The following is a 9,260-nucleotide window of genomic DNA, read 5'->3' as shown; positions in this document are numbered from 1 at the left end:
GCTTCTCCTAATTAACCAACCAAGAAATCGACATTGCTGCGACACTGCTACCTAGAGATTTTATTTGTATTTTACCAGTTTTCCTCCTAATATCTCCCTTTTCTGTTTTGAGATCTAGAATACCACGTCGCCTGGAGGATTTTCTATTCCTCGTAGCTGTTTCTTTCTCTGGGTCTCAGCCCCCCCCCCCCCCCCCCACTTCTTGAGAGCAGAAAGGTTGCTGAGCGTTTAAGTCCATCCCAGGGCCCCAGGGACAGTGCTGGACTCACAACACGGAGCCAGTCACGACGTGACATGATTTATCGGGTTTGGACTGATTTATTAAGGTTCTGGCTGTAGAAGAAAACAGAAGTTTCCAGGGCTCCGGAATATCAGGTGTGCTAATGAACGTCCTGTAAAGCCGGGAGAGCACATCAGCACCTTGTCACCTTGTCTGCCAGGCGTTGGCGGAAGTGGGAGATTTGTTCCTAACACCAGGTCATTTCCTCCCTTCCCGGTCTGACCTCCCCGCACTTTGGGCCCCAGCCCTGCAGATGCCGTGAGCCAAGTCACTTAGTGACATCTTAAGGTGAGGCAAAGAACTGACGGGGTGTGCTGGTCCTAAACTCAGAGGGGACCCTCCAAATCCAGAGACCCCCTCCTTGGATGGCTTGCCACGTGGAAATATGAGGAGTCCAGACATTAAATGGATATTTGAATATATTTTGTAAAGAAAAAAATTTGCTATGCAACGTTACCTAATCCCCATGATTATTATCTGGTGCTGATTATCCATCATAAGGCTTTTTAAATATGTGGGGTTCATCCATCTTTTTGTTTAACAAATGTTCACCGAATACTTACTAGGTCCTGGGCACTATTTTAGGGGTTAGGTATAAGCAATAAATGACAGGGTCCCTAACCCTTTCCCTAAAAGCACGTATATGGATATGGGAAGCAGATCGATAATCAATCAACAGTCAATAGGCAAGTGAAAAGTTGGCCAGTTGTGGTAAGTGTGACATTCTTTTAGGAAGTATTTGAGCACCTTTGTGTGATAGACACTATTCTAAATCCTGCAGATGTGACAGGGAACAAAACAGTCCTGTCGTTTTGAGAAGACAGATTTTAAGTTTTATTAGGGAGGGGATTTTATTTTATTTTTTATTTTTTAAAAAGACTTTATATTAAAAAAAAAAGACTTTATATTTTAAAATATAAAAAACTATTTTATATTTTAAAAAGATTTTATTTATTTATACATGAGAGACACAGAGAGAGAGGTAGAGACATAGACAGAGGGAAAAGCAGGCTCCTCGCAGGGAACCCAATGTGGGACTCGATCCCTGAACTGGGATCATGCCCTGAGCCAAAGGCAGATGCTCAGCCATTGCTGAGCCACCCAGGCGTCCCTTGGGAGGGGATTTTAAATAAAGGGTGTCAGGGAAGGCCTCTCCAAGAAAGCACCCTTTAATCTGAGGTCTAATAGATAGAAAGAGCTAAACATGGACAAAAGAAGGAAAAGGCATTCCAAGCATTTGGGGAAGTATGTGCAAAGGTCCTGAGGTAGAAAACAGGTTGGTAGATTTGAAGAACTGAGAGGAATGAACATAGTAGAGTGTGGATAAGCAAGGGGAGGAGAAGGCAGCCATGCTCTGGAGGGAATGTTAGCCCACAGGAAATTGAAAGCCACTGGGCTAAATTGTCTGTTGCCCTTTGGACATATCTCAGAATCCTCTTCCCTGTGGGTTCCAGGTTAGAGACTGCCAATGGGACGCACTGTAAGCAACTTGGCCTGCAGAGGAAGAGAAGGGCTAGCTGGAGGTAGCTGCAGGCATGGGGTTGGGGTGAGGGTGGAGTGGGGAGGTTGAGGCAGCTTCCTGGAGAACTTTGTATTAACTGTGGTGCTACCTACTTACCTACTGAGAGCTTTCTAAGAGTTCTTAGTACTTTTGGACAAAGTTTTGAAACTATCTGCTAAGGGAGGCCAAATCCAGCTCACTGCCCATTGTGTAAATAAAGTTTTATTGGAATGCAGCCAATTCATTTCTTTGCCTAGTGTTCATGTCTGCTTTTGCGCTACAACAGCAAGATAGGGTGGTCCACAAAATATTGACTTTCTGGTCTTTAACGAAATAAAGCTTGTCAACCTTGCACCAAGATGTGGCAGGCCAGTATTCTTGATGGCTGGCTTTGAGCAAGGTTTCAGTTTCCCATGCTCAAATATGTAGTGATTTCTTTTCTTTTTTTTTAAGACTATTTAAGAGTGAGAGCATGAGCCGGGGCGGGGGGGGGGGGGGGAGGGCGCAGAGGGAGAGGGAGCAGACTCCCCATGTCCCCATGAGCAGGGAGCCTGATGTGGGGCTCTCAGGGCTCCATTCTAGGACCCTGAGATCATGACCTGAGCCGAAGGCAGATGCTTAACCGACTGAGCCACCCAGGCGACCCTCAAATATGTAGTGATTTCTGTTCCCTCAACCCAAACTTGACACCCATTAAGGCTTCATGCAAGAGAATGATATGGTCCAAATAATGTCCTAAGATTATTCTTGTCACCACCTGGAGGGTGAACGGGAGGAAGGCAAGGCTGGAAGTAGAGGGCCCAGAAAGAGGGGACTATCCAGATGAAATGTGACAGCTTACCAGGGAGGTGGCGGTGGGGGTGGCAGGGGGATGGAGGGAAGATGCAGGATACAGTTTGGAGACACCCAGTAGCAAACCTAGTGCCCAGACAGATTTCAAACACTGTTCTCCAATAAAAGAAACCTGTGTTTCTTTGAGAAATGGTTGATTCCATGGCTGGGGCCAGGAAATGTGCAAAATGAACTTGGAACATCTTGTGATATCAGGAAGTGATTAAAAAATGATGAAGGCTTTTTTTTTCTTCCCCCTTTTTTTTTTTTTTAAGATTCATTTATTTATTCATGAGAGAGAGGCAGAGACACAGGCAGAGGGAGAAGCAGGCTCCCTGCAGGGAGCCCGATGTGGGACTTGATCCCAGGACCCCAGGATCATGCCCTGAGCCGAAGGCAGAAGCTCAACCACTGAGCCCCCCAGGTGTCCCAAGAGCTTTTTTTTTTTTAATGTTTTACTTCTTTATTTGGCAGAGAATGAGAGAGAGAGAGAGAACCAGCAAGCAGAGCGGCAGGCAGAGGGAGAGGGAGAAGCAGACTCACCGCTGAGCGGGGAGCCCAGCTCCATCCCAGACTCTGGGATCACAACCTGAGCTGAGAGCAGGCACTTAACTGACTTCGGAGCCACCCAGGTGCCTGGATGGGGGCGTTTTGAAAGGACACGGGAGCCAATGTGAAGACCCTTCAGTGACCAAATCGAGACCGAAGGGTCAACCAAGTAAGTAACGAAAGTAATAAATGATTCAAGTCAACAACTGAATGAGTAGATGGGGGAGAAAGGACAGTGCTTCCTTACAGAAATTCCATGTAATAAATACGAAGAGAATGACAGAATTAAAAAAAAATTGTCATTTGGCAGACAACACAGGAATAATCGCTGTGGCCACAGAGCATCGGTGGATGCTAAAGTGCAGGGCAGGGGGGTGAGGAGGAAATGAAGAGAAACGGGATATTTGCATGGCATCAAATAATCTCCCCACAAGGTATTTATTAAGGACAAAGGGGAAAAAATGTGACTTGAGAGGACAAACCCTATGGACACAGCCTTGAGACTGCACTGTAGCAAGTTTGTAGATTATGGGGACTGGATCCCCAAATCTCAGGTAATGTGGCCCCTGTCAACATGGGGTATCACCAGCTGTAAAAGGTTTGCCAGTCTTAGGGTTGGAAACCATCTCACCATTCTATTTCCCCCAGTCAGGCTCGGTCCAGCCTCTCGCGTACGGTACTGACCACATGTCTGTTCCTGTTGGTCATCTGTCCACAGCCTTTACCACATTTCCCCCTGTTGGGTTGTCTTTTTTCTCACTGATTTTAAAGAGTTCTTTGGGGCTCCTGGGCCTGTTATTTGTTTAATACAGGTGGGAAATATTTCACTCAGTATCCTGCTTGTTGTTTAATTTTGCCATGAGCCTTGTTATTACTATTACTTGATATTTCAAATCTGGAGATACCCTACCTCTTTCTTTGATGGCTTTTGTTTCTTTTAAATATAAAATACAGTTTTCAGGCTTTGTTATTTAATTTTTTAGGAGGGGGGAAGGGCAGAGGGAGGGAGAGTGAGAGTCTTAAGCAGGCTCCATGCTCAGTGTGGAGCCCCACGAGGGGCTCGATCTCAGCCCCTGAGATCACGGCCTGAGCTGAAATGACTTGAGACAGTCAGGTGGCCCTAGGCTTTGTTATTGAATTAGTGGGGATTTATTTTTGCAACTAATGTAGGGAATCCAACTTTACTTTTTTCCCCCCACTCAGGAGTCAATTTCCCAGCCATGTTTATTGAATTGTCCTCCCATCTCTCTCTTTTGATGTGATATGTATGATTTAAATCTTCTACAAATTATATGCCAATTTTATTTTATTTTTTTATTTATTTTTTTTTTATATACCAATTTTATAATAAAATAAAATTACCTAAAAGGAAAGTAATAAAATCACATATTGAGGTCTCTCTTTCCCTTGTGTGTTGTCTTGCAAAGTGCCAGGCACACAATAGGTGCTTAATAAATATTGCTGAACTGAAGGCATCAACTTTTGTTTTCTACTTAACACGGTTATGAGCGATTCAATCTTCATTAGCTATGGCCTCATTGTGGGCATTTTGGGGTAGGATCAGAATCTTGGAGGTTTTGTTCTCTTAGTACTATTTTTTTAGTGAAATTATACAGAATCCCATTCTACAGACATAAAACAAGTAATGTTGGGTGCCAGGAGTCTCTATTTTAAAAATGACACCAACAAACTATATAATCTTCATGCCCTCTCAGGTCCTTTCTCATTGATGGATTATTCATATCACACATTTTTAGCTATTCTTAAACTAAGCTACTTTGCAGCAATCTAGAATCTTTTCCCAAATAATTAAATGAAGTTATAGAAATGACTGCATGAGTAGCCCCTAAAGCTACTAGATAAGTCTTTTTCCTCCTTCTTTTTAAATGTGTTGACTTTAAGGACTCGTTGGGGATAGAGTCCCTCCCCCTCACCCAAGGCTCCCATTCATTTTCTGACATAAGGATCTTTGTCAACTGCTGCACATTTCTGATTTTAAAGTTCCCCTCAGTTACTGAAAATCCAGCAAAGCTGTACATTTATTTTATTGTGGCCCCTACCCCCATATCCCTTTCTTGATCAGTGCTTTGTTCAGCTATCAAGAGTTACATTTAAATATAGAAGTAGAAACGGTTTTTGAGGCTATTAGCAATGAGAGATAATCAATTGGAAATGGCTCCCTGCTGGACAATTTTCAAGCAGAGTCATCACCAAAAACCAATTGTGCTGCCAGCTTTTGGTCATCATGAACATCACTGCCCAATTAGAAGTTACAGTCCTATGACTTATATACAGGCAATATTTAATATTGATTAAGCAAATCAAGACACATGGGATAAATTCCCAACATGGCGGCAAAAAGTCTAGATTTTTAATAATTTCCCTTTTTGCTGGTTACTACAATCATTATGTGCTAAATAGAGTGGTGAAATTGCAGATGACTTTATGTCTGTACAGTGCTTATTCTGCTGTTAGATTAAGGGATTGATAAATTTTCTATTTGTGTATTGATACCTGGTCATTAGGATACTCATAATACTTGAATTTTTTTTTTGCTATTCTTTTATTTACTATACTATGTAAATAGTATAGTAAATGTCATTCTTTTATTTACTAAATTATGTAAAAATATGACCATGTATTGATTTTAAAAAACTCCTCTACTAATGCCATTATAAGTTACTAATGCAATCATGATAACTAGTTTATCTAATTAGTATGGTACTTAGCAAAATAATACCCAATTTTGGAGCAGGGGAAAGTAATCTCGGCCTCTTAGAATTGTGGATGGGTGTAAACTGGTCCAACCTTTGTAGAAAGCAATTTGGAAGCATTTAGCAAGAGCCTTAAAATGTTAATAACCTTTGACCCAGTAATTCGATTTCTGGGAATCTATCTGAAGAAAATAATCCTATATTGGAAAGAGCTTTATGCATTAAGATGATAAATACAGCATTATTTTCAATTATAAAAAATAGAAAAAAAATTGGAAGAAGCCTGAACGTTCACTAAGGAAGTAATGAAAAATAACTTATATTTATAAGCGGTATATGACGACATCGGGAAATGTCTTACTACGTTTTAAAGAAGGGAAAATAATCATTGCAAATTGTGCATATGGGTAGTATGTTAGACTATGATGTAAAAACATACCAAGCACAGCAACAGACTATGAAAATAAAGCAAAAATGTTAGGACCTGTTGCCTGTGAATGTAGGGCTGGAGTTATGTTACTTTTCTGTATTATTCTGCATTTTCTGAATTTTCGACGATCATGAATTTGACTTAACCAAAATGATCGTATTATAATAGATTAAAAGTTAACATTTTAAAATTTGAATATTTAAAAATCAACATTTAAATATTTAAAATGTAACATTTTCTTCTGGTATGAAATATAATAATAAATCATGTTGTCCTCTAGTACAGTATTCTCTATTCTTAAGAGACGGGTAACATTCTTGAGAAATATTTTATCAGAGGAAAGCACCGGAGTGGGAGGTAAGCTAAAGATAGAATCAGTGAACAGACTCACTGTATGACTGAGAATCTTTCTTTTCTTTTCTTTTTTTCTTTTTGGAAGGAATCAAGGCCAGCTACTGAAATGACCACTGTACTAACTGAGTAAATTCCTATTTTATCCTGAAGTTAGAATCTCAGAGAGTAACAAACCCACGAAGGTGATCAAGTCTTCCGGGCTCACATTTGGAAAGATGAGATTCTGTGCAATTCACAAACTGCCTCATAAAGAATTTTTTAAGTTTGTGGTCCAAGATTTTTCTAGAGACTGGCAGGAAAGGAAGTTAAAAATGTCCAGAAGTGGGTGGTGACGGGTGGGGAACACAGGTGCAGAGGCAGAGCATAGAAGCAAAAATACGAGAAGGGAGATGTTGTTCATAGAACTTTTAAATTCCAAAGGACCTTATGTGTTTAAATTAATGTATCGTATATATTTACAACATGGACATCAAAGTGAATAAGTGAGAATGTGGGAGATAAACTTAAAAGCTATTTTTATTATTTATGTAGTACTTGCTTGTTGTAAAAAGCCTAACAGAAGGCTATTAAAGTAATAAAAGCTCCCCTCTCTCACACCTGCTTCGCTTACCCCAATCACCCTTAAAGATATTTCGTATCTTTTGAGACAATATCCACACACATAACTTCTTTTTTGAATGCCAGTGGGGACTATACTGCAGAGAGCTCGGCAACTTGCTTTTTGTTTACTGAATAATTGACCTTCAGCCATTATCCACATCAACACATATGGGTCGATCACACCTTTTAAAAAGGAAAAAAACCCTACAAAGTTTGGGTGGCTGTGTTATAATTTTGCCTGTGCTCATGGAAATTTTGGCTGTATCCTGCTAACTGGTCCCATGGACAATGCTGCTCTCTGCACACCTTTGTATGTATTCACTTGCATACGTAATCAAATTCATTCCATGGGAGAAACTCCTACAAGGAGCATCGCTGGCTCAAGCATAATTGCATTTTGTACTTTGGTAAATATGGCTAAATTCCTCTTCCGATGAGTGGTCCCCTCAGAAAGCACATGAATCTCTTTCCCCCATCTTTGGCTATGGAATTAAGTTTTGCTTGTAATACACAGAGGATTTCTATTCTATTGTGTCCACGTATTTGCAAGGTACAGGCATTTTTTAATTTGGCCAAAGAGAAGATGATAAAGGGCAAGATGTTTGTAGGTTTGTTCAAGTGTGAGCACTGGAAATTACTACCAACAAAATAAATCCAATACAAACATTACGGAATTAATTCCAAAGTCACACATAAATGATTTGATCAAGGAAACTCTTGCACAGCCTAGCAGGCATGGATAGAGAGTTATCTGCAGTTATTAACTACACATTTACAGATACAAATTATAATTAGCTAGCTCTTGATCTGGGGCTTATTTTATGCCACCTACTATTCCAGCTCTGTATATAGATTATTTTATTTTATTTTATTTATTTAGTATATAGATTAATTTATTTAATTTTTGAGACAATTCTGTGAGGTGGACACCATTGATTCTCTACATTAAAAAAAGGAGGCATGGAGGTCTCATGCAATATAACCAAGGTCATGCAGCTAATAAAATGACCGAGCCAGAAATCAACCCAGGCATGATGACTGCAGCCTCTGGGCTCTTCCCACCACCACGCTATATCCGAGGTTCATATTCAAGAAACAAGGATGCACTTTACAGCTCTCCGCAAAGCTTTTCGTCATAGGATTCACTACAGGGCACATTCCTTACCTGCCCTTGGGTTGCAGGTGCTCCAATATCAAGACATAGCAATGGTGGCATTACCAGGTTTTAATTATTATTTTGCTTTTCAACATTTTCTCTGATGACCACATATTGCTTTTCTCGGAAGAAAACAAAGTTGCTTAAAAATACAGACAGTTCTTGAGGACGGGACACTCTCAATACCACAAAGCGGCTCAACCACCCTCCCTACCAACGGCCACTCGGCATCATTACACCAAACCACAAAAACCTCGTAGACACCAGAGGCAAAGTTTCAAAATTCCTAATTATAACATGTCATGTCAGTGTTTCACATACTTCGCATACAAATCTGGAAGATACTGCCCACCCACGGAATTTACTGTTGACTTGAGGCACCCTGGTGTCTGTATCCCTGGTGGAGGGGTATGACGTGGGCAAACGAACACCACACGAACCCTGAAAGTGGAATCCGACAACAGCTATTGTCTGCTTTGGGTAGGAAAAAGGAAGAGAAAGTCCTCCAGTTGGGCAGGATTAGGAGGTGGCATTTGAAATAGGCCTCAAAGGATGGAAAGAATTCCAACAGAGAACGTGAAGACCCTGCTAAGTGCAGGGGTTGTTGGTACTCTCCTCTGATGCTTTTTTGTTTTCATTCATTTGCTCAGCAGTGTAGAGCACCTAACACCCACTGTCCCCACTGCCATTGGGATTGAGTGGAAAGACTAGGAACAGCCAGCCTGGTCGTTAACGCTGTGGGACCTCAGGTTGGTCGTTGGGGCTTCAGTGCCACCGACTCCACCACTCAGAACCTATGTGTCCTCGGAGAAGTTCCGCAGCTCCGGTTGATCCATGTGTAGAAT

This window comes from Vulpes vulpes, chromosome 14 (assembly GCF_048418805.1).
Source record: "Vulpes vulpes isolate BD-2025 chromosome 14, VulVul3, whole genome shotgun sequence".
Taxonomy (NCBI): domain Eukaryota; kingdom Metazoa; phylum Chordata; class Mammalia; order Carnivora; family Canidae; genus Vulpes; species Vulpes vulpes.
Note: the sequence above shows the minus strand (reverse complement) of the source record.